This window comes from Delphinus delphis, chromosome 5 (genome assembly GCF_949987515.2).
Source record: "Delphinus delphis chromosome 5, mDelDel1.2, whole genome shotgun sequence".
Taxonomy (NCBI): Eukaryota; Metazoa; Chordata; class Mammalia; order Artiodactyla; family Delphinidae; genus Delphinus; species Delphinus delphis.
The window spans coordinates 84,006,587-84,022,627 of record NC_082687.1 but is presented as its reverse complement, the minus strand read 5'-3'; positions in this window follow the sequence as shown (position 1 = coordinate 84,022,627).

The following is a 16,041-nucleotide window of genomic DNA, read 5'->3' as shown; positions in this document are numbered from 1 at the left end:
ATGCCTAGGGCATGGGTAACAGCATAATGGCATTCAGAAACCTCTGCCAAAATTCTGTTGATCTGCTACTCCACATTCTTTCCTGAATGTTTATTAAATTACATTGGTTTATTTCTTTCACTCACAATAATATTTCATAATACCAACTGATCTTTTTCCAATGGACTAATTTAGGCAAGTCAGTTCCTTGATCCTTACCCTTTTGTTTAGAGTTATGGTTAAACCTGCAAAGGATATTGTTTGTTCTAATAGGTACTGTATAAGTCACCTTAGGTTTTAAAATAGGAAGACATAATATAAATCTTACATATGTGTCTTGTTCCCAATTGGGACTTCCAATGAGCAGAAAACTCAAGGCTGAATCCTCAAAGATTTTTTTTTTTCCTACACTGCTCCCAATGAGTCACTGTACCTGTATAGGTGGAAGTAAAACCTATCAGGTTCCCAATGAAACTGGATGAGTTTTAGAACACATTCTATGAACTGCTCACTTAAGACATGCATTACACTGCAGTTATTATGACACTCACTAAAAGCTAACTAAATCCATTTCCACAAAACTCAAGTTTTTAACAAACTTGTCAGTGTTTAAGCACATGCCATTGTTAGTGCCGTCTATTGGTTGACTTGTCAAGTGTCCTTTTATCTGGATGTTAAAGTAGAAAATTATTATCAACATTTCTGAAGAGTAGAAAATAGAAAATACTGAAGCAATGGCCAATGTAAATAATAATAAATGAAATTATGCAATGATTAAAAGAATAATGGGATAAACATATTGCTTTTCAAATTATTCTCATTTGTACTTTGAAATTTTAAAAGTTAGACTACAATTAGAAAAAATTTTCTCTCTATTCAGTTAGCTTTAATGAAAAAACTAAATCAATTGCCTGTAATTTTATTTATTGGTTTTACTAAATAGATTTGAATATTTATATTGCAATTTCCTCTTAGCATTTGCTTTTCTCATATATAAAGATACCTGCTGAGAAAAATAAACACACTCAAATCATCTAATATTAATTTCTGTGCCCCATAATTCTAGAAGTAAATAATTTATTCAAAACTACCAATTCTCTAACAATAAAAGCATCTAACATATGATACTATCCTTGTTGGTAAAATCTTTCACAATAGTCATGCAGTCAGTGTTTATTTGTTCAGCAAATGTGTGCTTAGCTCCTAGTTAATAAGAGAAATAAAACATATGTGGTCATTACACAAACAAGGAAGAAATAAGGGGAGGGAATAGAGAGAGAGAGGGAAGGGGAAGAGGAGAAATATTATAAGGTGGATGAAGTGCTGTGATAGAAATAAAAAGACTGACGATGAAAAAAATCTACCTGGTATACTTGGGTGTAGAGAGAGAGTCCCTTCCACTTTTGACATTGCGTGACAAGTATCTCTGATTATATTTCAATTGTTGGAAGACAATGCTAATTTCAGAGGTAAGTTTCATAATGGTAATCTAATACTAAATCATCCCTTTCTCTTACACTTGTAAATGACTACAATGATGTTTCATTTGCTGGCCACAAATGAGTCCCTGATTCAATTGATGATCTGCATTACTACTGGGAAACTCCTCCAAGAGATTTGGACCAACAATTCATAAATAAACTAACTTTTAGAAAAATTTATATTAGAACCATATATAGGAATACCTTGTTTTGTTTTATTGTGCTTTCCTCTATTACATCTCACGGATACTGTGTTTTTTACAAATTGAAGGTATGCAGCAACCCTGCACTGAACAAGTCTATTGGCACCATTTTTCCAACAGCATTTGCTCACTTAGTGTCTCTGTGTCACTTTCTGGTAATCCTTGCAATATTTCAAACTTTTCATTATTATTATAATTGGAATGTAATTTGTGATCAGTGTTCTCAGATGTTGCTATTGTGATTGTTTTGGGGCTCCACCAGCTGTGCCCATATAACATGGTGAACTTAATCCTTATATGTTGTGGGTATTCTGACAGCTCCACTTACCAGCTGTTTCCTTATCTCTCTCCCTCTCCTCAGGCCTCCCTATTTCCTGAGACACAACAATATTACAATTAGGCAGTTAACAACCCTATAAGGGCTTCTAAATGTTCAAGTGAAAGGAAGAGTGGCAAGTCTCTCACTTAAAATCAAAAGCTGGAAATGGTTAAGCTTAGTGAAGAAGGCATGTTGAAAGCCAAGATAGGCCAAAAGCTAGGCCTCTTGCATCAAACAGTTAGCCAAGCTGTAAATGGAAAGGAAAAATTCTTGAAGAAAATTAAAAGTGCTACTCTAAGGAAGACAACATTCATTAGAAAGTGAAACAGCCTTATTGCTGATATAGAGAGAGTTTGAGCAGTCTGGATCAAAGATCAAAGCAGCCACAACATTCCCTTAAGCCAAATCTAATTCAGAGTAATGGCCTGTCTTCAATTCTGTGAAAGCTGAGTAGGTGAGGAAGCTGAAAAAGAAAAGTCTGAAGCTAACAGAGGTTGTTTCATGAGGGTTAAGGAAAGAAGCTGTCTCTATAACAAAAAAGTGACAGGGGAACAGCATGCGCTCATGTAGAAGCTACAGCAAGTTATTCAGATCTAGCTAAGACAGTGAAGGAAGATGGCTAAACTAAACAACAGGTTTCCAATGTAGATAAAATAGCCTTTTATTGGAAAAAGATGCCACCTAAGACTTTCATAGCTAGAGAGGAGAAGCCAATGCTGGCTTCAAATCTTCAAAGGACAAACTGCCTCTCTTGTTAGAAGCTAATGCAGCTGGTGACTTTAACTTGAAGCCAATGCTCATTTACCTTTCCCCAAATCCTTCAGCTCTAAAAAATTATGCTAAGTCTACTTTTCTGTGTTCCAAAAATGGAATAATAAAGCCTGGATGATACCACATCTGTTTACAACATGATTAATTGAAATATTTTAAGCTCACTGCTGAGAAAAACTGCTCAGAAAAACAAATTCTTTTCAAAATATTACTGTTCTTTGACAATATGCCTCATCACCCAAGAGCTCTGATGGAGATGTACAATAAAAGTTATGTTGTTTTTATGCCTGCTCACACAACATCCAGTCTGCAGCCCATGGATCAAGGAGTAATTTTGATTTTCAAGTCTTATTATTTAAGGAGTACATTTTGTGAGGCTATGGATGCTGTAGATAGAGATTCCTCTAATGAACCTGGGCAAAGTCAATTGAAAACATTCTAGAAAAGACTGACCATTCTAGATGTCATGAAGAATGTTCATGACTAATGGGAAGAAGTCAATATATCAACATAAACAGGAGTTTGGAAGAAGTTGATCCCAACCCTCGTGGATGACTTTGAGGGGTTCAGTACTTCAGTGAAAGAAGTAACTGTCTGTAGATATGGTAGTAATAGCAAATCAACTAGAATTAGAAATTGAGCATGAAGATGTGACTGAATTGTTGCAATCTCATGATAAAACTTTAATGAATGAGGAGTTGCTTCCTATGGATGAGCAAAGAAAGTGGTTTCTTTAGAGGGAATCTATTCCTGGTGAATAAAGGGAATTTCTACTCTAGGTAAAAAGATATTGATCAGCATTGCATGCTACAGAGAAATCATTTGTGGAAGGAAGACTGAATCAATGCACTAAACTTTCTTGTTGTCTTATTTTAAGAAATTGCCACAGCTAGCCGCACCTTCAGCAACCAGCACCCTGATGAGTCAGCAGCCATTAACAAGACCCTCCACCAGCAAAAATATTACAACTTACTGAAGGCTCAGATGATGGTTAGCATTTTTTAGCATTGAGGTATTTGTAATTAAGGTGCGTACATTGTCTTTTAGACATAATTCTATTGTACAATTAATAGACTAAAGTGTAGTGTAAACATAACTTTTATATGCACTGAGAAACCAAAAAATTTGTGTGAATCACTCTATTATGATATTGACTTTATTGTGGTGGTCTGGAATATCTCCAAGGTATGCCTGTATGTTCCGTTTTACACACACACTACATACTGTGGAAAAGAACAACAGATAACTTTGCAATTTACTCAGTTCCTGTAGGAAATTTTACTCTAGAGATACTTTGTGTTAATAGCATTTTAAATGTTGTAGCCTATATAAAATCACAATATATAAAAGTGACATCATATAAACAAATACAAGTGGTAAGCTAGGAGTAGTTACAGTAAATAGACTATAACAGCATCCAGTTGAAAGTAGATGTCAGAAGTCCTAAGTATAAATTCTTCCTTTTATCTTAGTTATGTGACAGCAAGCATTAGGAAATAGTTTCTTAATAGTGAGTGGCCTGACGCACACACACACACACACACACACACACACACACAATTTTATAATTATACAAATGTATCATAAACATAGGTTAAGCTCTAAATCTTTAATATAGAAAGAAATAAAAAGAGTTTACAACTTTGGAGATTTATTTCAAAATTGCTAGAGGTATATCAAAAAGTCTAATAGGTCAAATCGAAATCATCTAGAAAATTCCCTGTTATAAAAAAATGATAAAGTTTTCCTAAACTAACTAAATAGTATAATAACCAGATATATTGATAATCCACAGTTCATTAGCATTATAGACATAATATTATCTATAACAATTCAAATTTCATGTTTGTTTACAATTTGTTAGTCATACCAATGACCAGTGATTAGAATAGACAAAGCCAATAATTTTGCGACTCTGTATTTTGTTGAAATCATAAATATGCAGCACTAGGTTTTAAAAGCATGGATATGGGCTTCCCTGGTGGTGCAGTGGTTGAGAGTCCGCCTGCCAATGCAGAGGACGTGGGTTCGTGCCCCGGTCCGGGAAGATCCCACATGCCTCAGAGCGGCTGGGCCAGTGAGCCATGGCCACTGAGCCTGCGCATCTGGAGCCTGTGCTTCGCAACAAGAGAGGTCACAACAGTGAGAGGCCCGCGTACCGCAAAAAAAAAAAAAAAAAGCATAGACATGTAACTAAATTAAATAACATTTTATAAGGCAAGATCTACTACTTGGTGGTTCTCTGCAACTCTGGCCTTAAAACACTTTATTTTCCTTCCTAATTGAGGACTTCAAAGTTAATAAATGGCACCATCTGCATTTTTTTTCCAATTGTACTTGGTGCTTTATATAGCACAATTTATATTTATTTATATTTTTAATTTATACTTACCATAAATAAATAACAAAATATTTATTCATTTCAAAAGTCATTAAAATCTCCTTTTAAAATAAGAAGACATATGGAATCCTTATGTACAAACACATGTAATATGGAGAGAGGGAGAGAGAGGGAAAGGGAGAGAGGGAGGGAGAAGAAAGGGGAGAGGAGAGGAGAGAAAATAAGTAAAAAGCAAAACCGACATTTTCCCACACACACACTTGGATAGTACATTTATAGGAATTAACATTCTCAAGATTCTTAAAGTGAGGATTTGGAAGAGGGATAAAGAAAGTTGAATTTCTTTTTTCTAGAAGATCAAAAGACAAGATGCAGCTTTGAATTTACAAAAGTTTGCATATGGAAGAGTAAAAATAAACATACAGTTACATGTTTAGACAAGATTGAAATCAGTGCACTCTCTCTTTGACATTAATGGATATTGTAAACATTAAAAATAAATATAAATTTATATAATTTTATTCAAATCAAAGTTGATATATTTGAATGTCATCATTAGCCCTATTTATTAATGCCTGACTAAACAGAACATACATGTCACTATCTAATATCAGTATTTGATGACTTTTGAGATGAAAGACACCATGGAGACTACATATTAGGAATAAAATCATTGCTAATCATTTCAAGTATGCCTCTCATTTACTTAGCATAATTAATGATCTTATAATCAAAAAATTAAACTTTAACAGAAAATATGTATCATGTTTTGCTTTTTATATGTATGTATGGCATTGGACAAAATTTATCACAAACCTGAACTCCACTTAGTTTTCCTATGACCTCCTCTAGATAATCCCAAACTCAAAATAACTTTAGGGCAATGTACCTTATAAAGCAATATTTGCCAAAATGCAGAGGCGTAGAGAATTGCTCTTCTTTTCCTCACCTCACCTTCTAGTCTGCCCTTATATTAAGTCAACTAATTCTTTGTCAGTTGAGCACCTATGTTTTCTAACACATTGTCATACAATTATGTTAGGTACATTATTCCTTTGTGGGCCTAGATATGAGAAATTTATGTTAAAATGGTTACTGAAGCTATATTTCCCTCTTTTGCATTATTGAATAAACACCTCTTTTACAGTCTTATATACACAGAAATATTTGACTTTAATGGGATATAAGTTCTTTAATTTTTCTTTCTTACCTATTGTGGTTTTTCTTTAATAGACTTTTGTACTGACAAAAAAAAAGATTTAAGAAGAGGTACATAAAGTTGTGATCCGCTGTATTGTATGTTTCTTCTTTGTACTTTAATTCTCAAAAAAAAACCTCTGATACATACCAACTATTCTAAACAGATAAATAACCTTTTCTTTTTTATGTAGTGATTCATCCAAGGTTTTCCTTCACACATAACACATAATTTAGGGTAAATAATTAGTGAATTAATGTAGGGATTGTAAAGTATTTTCTGTGTGATCTGACATGTGAGTCAAGAGATCTGGGTTCTAGAAGAGTATTATCCTCTACTTTCATGACTTTATAGAAGTCACTTAACCTCCTTGAATCTCACATTTCTTTGTAGACTATATGGCAGATAAAAAAATATATTTAAGTGGGGTGAAGCAGAGATAACTATTGGGGGCTAACAAGGCTCTTGTCACTTGCAACACACTGAGCTTTTCAAAACATCCAGTTGTGGCAGATTCTAGAGGCAAGCATAACCATAATCATGTTTAAAATTCTATGAGCATTTACTTTTTTTGCCAAGCACTGTGCTAATTATCTCTTCAAATTCTCACCAGGGATCTTTGATTTAGAAGCCATTGTCATTGACAGATGAGAAAACAGTAGCTTATTAAAATCAAGTTCATATCATTTAAGTATCAGAGTTGGATTCTGAGTATCAAATCAGATGTAAAATGACATGGATACTTATGATGGAAATGACCTAGCTTTATTCTTTCATCAGAAATAGCACACATTAAAACAGCTCCCCTCCTCTGCCCCCACTTTGTACATTTATCAGTGATGCCTTTTTCTTTCCTTTTTTTTTTTTGCCCCCTCAGAGAAGCAGCATGATACCAAAGAAAGAACATGCATATTTGCTTTCAGACAAATAAGAGTGACGATTCTGCCTCCATAATTACTAGCTCAGAGGATTTAGAAATCTCAACTAAACTCTCTGAGCTATGATCCCTGCCTTTGTAAAATAGGTTAAAAAAATGTCAACTTTGAGTACTTTATATGAGGCTGAAAATAATCTATGTGATGGTTACAGTGTAAGGTGCACTGTAAATGCAATAGTTATTACTTATATGAAAACTTCTCATACAGTCTACATGCTTAATAGTCCAGAACAAATTCCAGCTCTATGGAAATCCCGGACATATGTTTTAGTTTATGATGGAAGAATCAGAGGAGGAAAGAGATAGTGTCTTCCCCAAAAAGAAATTTGGATAAAAATAATTATCTGCCAGAGATATGGAAATGTATGCCCTCTAAAATGTGGGATTAAAACCTCTAATCTCTGTCAGAAAAAAATCATAAAAGGCTGGTGTGATTGGATTTTTTGAGGAAATAAATATGAACGAGGTCTGTATCTGCTCTTGTTTGACTGGGCTTAGACAACATCTATCTGTAAACTGCAAAGGACAGCAGATATCAGTTTGTTTGCCTTCACCAGTTGAATAACTAACTGGTCTTCAAACTTAACAATTCTAGTAACTTATTTACTCATTTTTATAAGTCTAATTATCACAAAGCAGTTCAATTCTTTAACTCATGACTCAGAAAATTATGTGTACACACTTTATGACAGGGCACTTATGTATTTCCAGATGGGTAAATGGCGTTTCTTTTTTGTGCTGCTCTATGAGAGTAACCAATAGAGAAATTTCTCCTCATTCTGATCTTGCAGATTACATGAATATATTCTCTGAGGCCAGAGTGGATCAAACTGAATGCTTGGAATAGCCATCATACATAAATTACTAGCTATTTGCAGGGTTTACTGATAAGCTGTTTAACACTGCAATATATATTTTTTTAAATTTTTATTGGAGTATAGTTGCTTTACAATGTTGTGTTAGTTTCTACTGTACAGCAAAGTGAATCGGCTATAACTATACATATATTCCCTCTTATTTGTGTTTCCTTCCCATTTAGGTCACCACAGAGCATTGAGTAGAGTTCCCTGTGCTATACAGTAGGTTCTCATTAGTTATCTATTTTATACATAGTATCAGTAATGTATATATGTCAATCCCACTCTCCCAATTCATCCCACCCCCTCCCTTTCCCCCTTGGCATCCATACATTTGATCTCCATGTCTGTGTCTCTATTTCTGCTTTGTAAGTAAGATGTATGCTTTTAAATCACTGTTAGAGCCTATAATAACATCAGAATCAATAATTTCTAGCCTGTTGGACCACTTAGATCCTGATCCTTTTTGGGTGGCTGGCAATGAATACCTCAATATTAATGCATTTTTTGATGTTCAAAGGAAAACAAAAATAAAATCAGTGTTAAGCCTTATTTTACATCTCTTGATTTTTAAAAGTGCCTTTTTCTTGTTTTAAAGGATGATCATAGTGTGAAGCTGTGTGTGAAACCCTGGAGCTGGTGTGTTAAGCTAAGAATATGCAGATTATGCAAATTATGACCTGCTGAATAAGGAGGCACAATCCACATGAAGGGCTTGGGGTGGGGGTGGGGGTGGGGTACAGCAGGTAACTTCCTGAGCACTAGAGGGAGCTCCCACTTTGGGGAAGGGGAAACCCTGGGACCTGTTTTGATTGAAGGTGCAGTTTCAATACACTCACACAAAGGAAGTAAAGTCACAAGTGTATTACTTACAGAGCCCAGAAGGGGAGGTGTAATGAGCCAGGGGAGGGCAGCCTTCTGTCTGAGGTCACTAGCCAGCAGTAAATAGAGAGCAGCCACCTGTTACTTAAGAGACACCTGGGTTCCAGGTTACGACTATTTGGAGAGCTCAACACTGAGTGGTCATTTTACATGGTGCCCAGGAAAAGCAAGGTGGGAACTTGTGGAGGAATACTAAACTCGGGTCCTTATCTAAATGTTCACACTCTGGGTATGAGCAGAATTGTCATACTGTAAAATGCCTAGGCAGCATCTCAAAAAATGTTTTTTCTCATCACAGAAGAATTATATGGCAACAATCCTAGAGAAAACTGGTGATTTGTGATTCACTCTTGATCGCTCACTTTTTTGTCTCCCCTCTTTAAAGGATTACTTTTAGGAGGAACGTCCTATATGCTCATTCCATATGACTTAATGAAAGCTGTATTACTGTTACATTTCTAGTCCTAAATCATAAGTAGTGGGAACTGTTGGAAATGGGCCCAAGCACAGTCAGGGATGTTGCATACAAATCAATAGAGTTGTTTTATTGTTGTTGTTTTTTTACTAATTATATTCATGGTTATTATCAGATAATTGATTATAATATCTATTTACAGACTACTCCAATAAATATTATATGTATTTTTTATGATTTTCCTAAGATTCAGTCACATGCTAGCTTATAACTAAAAATTTATAAAATCTACTTATAAAAATGAGAAAAATGATTGTTCCCAATATATCTCACAAAGATGATACAAGAATTAATAATGTAATGATTATGTGTCAGCTAACTCTGAGGAGGAGATAATAGGAATTTTCTTCTCTTTAGATCTTTAACTTGAAAATCAAGACCTGTCATGAGTTCTTACCAATGAAGGTAATCATTTAATGCATCTCTACCTTCCTTTTTTTTTCTATTTCTTATGAACTCTCAAATCCCAATTATTATAATTCAGGAAGGGTACTCTGGCATTTTCTCAATATACATTTTTTTTCTTATCTTGGCAAATTAAAATGGAGAATTAAGAGTTTAGAAAGTTAAAACAAAAATATATCATCTGTTAGAGGACCTAGGTTCAAATGTTTTATGAGCATAAATAATTTTTAAGTTATATTATATTTACAGCTTAGTTTATGTGTATGTATGATCCTGGTTTTATTTGCAGAGGAGATAGTAAAATTATTCAAAGTGTTCAATAAGTATAGTCCCTCTGTAAGAATATAATTTACATGGGTGGATATATTGCTGTCAGGACAATGTGAAGGAAAAGTAACACTGCTTGTGACTTCCTGTGTGAAATCCTCAAACGCAGAGCATTTTAGGTGCAGACTGCAGTAAGTGCTGCCAGAGAGGAGCCAAGGATATAGCAAGTTATCCTGCAGGGTGAAACACTTGAATGTACGTGAGTACTGGTAGATATGTGGCTTGATGATTTATGGTAACACAATGCATGTAAAGAAAATAAACAAGATTTTTATGTCAAAGCAAACTTGAAGTCATATTTCCTGATCACCGTCTGCTATATGTTTTACTGAGCATATATATACAACTTCTGATGGTGGAGGGGGGCATCAAACATATTTAATATGAGTGTGATCTTGACAGAGCCCATGAGATTTGATTCATTTCTGAGTGCTCCATTACCTACTCTGACAGCCTTACAGCTGTCTTTGGAAATGAAGTATTACATCAGGTTACTAAGCAACTCTGCAGCTTTTTAAAAGTATGTCTTGGAACTCACTTGTTTATCCTAATTGATTCCATCCACATCATTTTGAACATAAATGGGACATCATGTTTAGAAATATGCTGGGTTGCTACTTTCAACTAACATGTCTTGCTACCTCTGCATATCTAAATCAAGGACTGGCATATAAATGTCATATTCAAAGCAAAATTTTATCTTTTTCTTGAGTTGCATTAAAAAATATATATATATATTGGCAGTTCAAATTAGTGTCTGAAGTTATCTACACAGTGTCAGAAAACAACATAAAAGAATGAAGAGTGATTTTTTTTTTTACTTTTACACAGAATAAAGTTTTAATTAGCCAGTCAGACTTACCCCCAGTACACCTCCACAATATAACACATCAGAATTAATAGCAAATATGTCTTACAGTGTGGCAGCCATGTTGACATTTCTGAAGTCACTAAACCTTGGAGCAAGATAGTATCTCATCCAGTCTTGAAATATTAGTGATAAACACATGCATATATCATTTTTATGAGGAGAATAGTTGTCTTTTATTATCTTTGATTTTTCTTTCCATTATATCAGAGGTGAAGAGTAAACAATAAAATTACAAACATTTTAGAGTCAGAGCATTTTCTCATGGAACCATTAACTCTCCACTCACAGTTTACAGTAGGGCACAACTTACATACTAATTCTGTTACATGGAATATCTTGTAATTTAATGAGGGTCAAAGATATACAAGAAATTGACAGGTTTTTTTTTTTTTTAATTCTGGATATTTTTGCTCAATGTCCACTTAGGAATTGCTTGATTATTTTTCTCTTTACTTAAAATATGACCAGTACAAAATCCTTTATAAGAGGAACTTCACAAGTAGCCACTTTAAAACAGCTGTTAGAAGATTGCAGAGTAGAAGGATGTGCACTCAATCCCTCTTGCAAGAGCACTGGAATGACAACTAGCTGCTGAACACTCATCCACAGGAAGACACTGGAACTCACCAGAAAATGTACTCCACATCCAAAGACAAAGGAGAAGCCGCAATGAGACGGTAGGAGGGATACAGTCACAATAAAATCAAATCCTATAACCACTGGGTGGGTGACTACAAACTGGAGAACAATTATACCACAGAAGTCCACCCACTGGAGTGAAGGTTCTGAGCCCCACATCAGGCTTCCCAACCTACGGGTCCGGCAACAGGAGGAGGAATTCCAAGAGAATCAGATTTTGAAAGCTAGCAGGATTTGACTGCAGGACTTTGACAGGACTTGAGGAAACAGAGACTCCACTGTTGGAAGGCACACACAAAGTACCATGTGCATCAGTACCCAGGGTAAAGAGAAGTGACCCCATAGGAGACTGAACCAGACCTACCTGCAAGTGTTGGAGGATCTTCTGCAGAGGTGGGGTTGTCTGTGGCTCACTGTGGGGACAAGGACACTGGCAGCAGAAGTTCTGGGAAACACTCTTTGGCATGAGCCCTCCTGGAGTCCACCATTAGCCCCACCAAAGAGCCTGTAGCCTCCAAAGCTGGGTCGCCTCAGGCCAAACACCAATAGGGAGGGAACTCAACTCCACCCATCAGCAGACAAGCAGACTGTTCTACTGAGCTCTGCCCACCAGAGTAACACATGGCTTTAACAAACACCAGTCCCTCCCATGAAGAAGCTTGTACAAGCCTCTTTGATAGCCTCATCCACCAGAGGGCAGAGAGCAAAAGCAAGAAGAATTACAATCCTGCAGCCTGTGTAACCAAAACCACATTCACAAAAAGACAGACAAAATGAAAAGGGAGAGGACTATGTACCAGATGAAGGAACAAGATAAAACCCCAGAAAAACAATTAAATGAAGTGGAGCTAGGCAACCTTCCAGAAAAAAGAATTTAGAATAATGATAGTGAAGATGATCCAGGACCTCGGAAAAAGAATGGGGGCAGAGATTGAGAAGATGCAAGAAATGTTTAACAAAGACCTAGAAGAATTAAAGGACAAACAAGCAGAGATGGATAATACAATAACTGAAAGGAAAAATGCACTAGAAGGAATCAATAGCAAAATAACTGAGACAGAAGAACCGATAAACTACCTGGAGAACAAAATGGTGGAATTCACTGCCACAGAACAGAATAAAGAAAAAAGAATGAAAAGAAATGAAGACCGCCTAAGAGACATCTGGGACAACATTAAATGCACCAACATTCACATTACGGGGTCCCAGGAAGAGAAGAGAGAGAAAAAGGACTGAGAAAATATTTGAAGTGACTTTAGATGAAAACTTCGCTAATGTGGGAATGGAAATAGCCACACAAGTCCAGGAAGTGCAGAGAGTCACAGGCAGGATAAACCCAAGGAAAACAGGCCAAGACACATAGTAATCAAACTGATCAGAATTAAAGACAAAGACAAATTATTAAAAGCAACTAGGGAAAAATGACAAATAATATACAAGGGAACTCCCATAAGATTAACAGCTGATTTTTCAGCAGAAACTCTACAAGCCAGAAGGGAGAGTCATGATATATTTAAAGTGATAAAAGGGAAGAACCTACTACCCAGATTACTCTACCCATCAAGGATCTCATTCAGATTTGACAGAGAAATCAAAAGCTTTACAGAAAATCAAAAGCAAAGAGAATTCGGCATGATAAAACCAGCTCTACAACAAATGCTAAAGGAATTTCTCTAAGTGGGAAACAAAGAGTAGAGAAGGACCTACAAAAACAAACCCAAAACAATTAAGAAAATGGTAATAAGAACATACATATCATTAATTACCTTAAATGTGAATGGATTAAATGCTCCATCCAAAAGACACAGGCTCACTGAATGGATACAGAAACACGACCCATATATATGCTGTCTACAAGAGACCCACTTCAGACATAGGGACACATACAGCCTGAAAATGAGGGGATGGAAAAAGATATTCCATACAAATGGAAATCAAAAGAAACTTGGAGTAGCAATACTCATATCAGATAAAGTAGACCTTAAAATAAAGAATGTTACAAGATACAAGGAAAGGCACTACATAATGATCAAGGGATCAATCCAAGAAAAAGATATAAAAATTATAAATATATATGCACCCAACATAGGAGCACCTCAATACATAAGGCAAATGCTAACAGCTATAAAAAAGGAAATTGACAGTAACACAATAATAGTGGGTGACTTTAACACCTAACTTACACCAATGGGCAGATCATCCAGACAGAAAATTAATAAGGAAATACAAGCTTTAAATGACACAATAGACCACATAGATTTAATTGATATTTATAGGACATTCCATCCAAAAACAGCAGATTACACTTTCTTCTCAACTACACACAGAACACTCTCCAGGATAGATCATATCTTGTGTCACAAATCAAGCCTTGGTAAATTTAAGAAAATTGAAATCATATCAAGCATTTTTTCCAACAATAACACTATGAGATTAGAAATGAATTACAGGGAAAAAAGTGTAAAAAACACAAACACATGAAGGCTTAATAATACATTACTAAATAACCAAGAGAGCACTGAAAAAATCAAAGTGGAAATCAAAAAACACCTAGAGAAGGCTTCCCTGGTGGCACAGTGGTTGAGAGTCCACCTGCCGATGCAGGAGATGCGGGTTTGTGCTCCAGTCTGGGAGGATCCCACATGCTGCAGAGTGGCTGGGCCCGTGAGCCATGGCTGCTGAGCCTGTGCATCCAGAGACTGTGCTCGGCAACAGGAGAGGCCACAACAGAGAGAGGCCCGCATACCGCAAAAAGAAAAAAAAAAAAAGCACCTAGAGACAAATGACAATGAAAACACAATGATCCAAAACCTATGGGATGCAGCAAAAACTGTTCTAAGAGGGAAGTTTATAGCAATACAATCCTACCTCAAGCAACAAGAAAAATCTCAAATAAAATATGTAACCTTACACCAAAGGAAATAGAGAAAGAAGAACAAACACAACACAAAGTTAGTAGAAGGAAAGAAATCATAAATATCAGAGGAGAAATAAATGAGGTAGAAGCAAATCAAACAATAGCAAGGATCAATAAAACTAAAAGATGGTTCTTTGAGAAGATAAACAAAATTGATAAACCTTTAGGCAGACTCATCAAGAAAAAGAGACAGAGGACTCAAATCAATAAAATTAGATATGGAAAAGAAGTTACAATGGACACCACAGAAATACAAAATATCATGAGACAAATCCAAGTAACTCTATGCCAATAAAATGGACAAACTGGAAGAAATGGACAAATTCTTAGAAAAGCAAAACCTTCTAACACTGAACCGGGAAGAAATATATAACATGAACAGACCAATCACAAGTAATGAAATTGAAACTGTGATTAAAGTTTTTCCAACAAACAAAAGTCCAGGACCAGATGGCTTCATGGGTGAATTCTATCAAACATTTAGAGAAGAGCTAACACCCATCCTTCTCAAACTTTTCCAAAAAATTTCAGAGGAAGGAACACTCCCAAACTCATTCTACTAGGCCTCCATCACCCTGATATCCAAACCAGATAAAGATACTACAAAAAAAGAAAATTACAGACCAATATCACTGATGAATATAAATGCAAAAATCCTTAGCAAAATACAAGCAAACAGAATCCAACAACACATTAAAAGAATCATACACCATGATCAAGTGGGATTTACCCCAAGGATGCAAGGATTCCTCAATATATGCAAATCAATCAATGTGATACACCATATTAACAAACTGAAAAATAAAAACCATATGATCATCTCAACAGATGCAGAAAAAGTTTTGACAAAATTCAACACCCATTTATGATAAAAACTCTCCAGAAAGTGGGCATAGAGGGAACCTACCTCAACATAATAAAGGCCATATATGACAAACCCACAGCAAACATCATTCTCAATGGTGAAAAGCTGAAAGCATTTCTTCTAAGATCAGGAACAAGAAGAGGATGTCCACTCTCACCACTATTATTCGACATAGTTTTGAAAGTCCTAACCATGGCAATCAGAGAAGAAAAAGAAATAAAATGGATACAAATGGAAAAGAAGAATTAAAACTGTCATTGTTTGCAGATGACATGATATTATACGTAAAGAATCTTAAAGATGCTACCAGAAAACTACTCGAGCTAATTAATGAATTTGGTAAAATTGCAGGATACAAAATTAATGCACAGAAATCTCTTGTATTCCTATACATTAACAATGAAAGATCAGAAAGAGAAATTAAGGAAACAATCCCATTCACCATTGCAACAAAAATAATAAAATGCCTAGGAATAAACGTACCTAAGGAGGTAAAAGACCTGTACTCAGAAAACTATAGACACTGATAAAGAAATCAAAGATGACACTCACAGATGGAGAGATATACCATGTT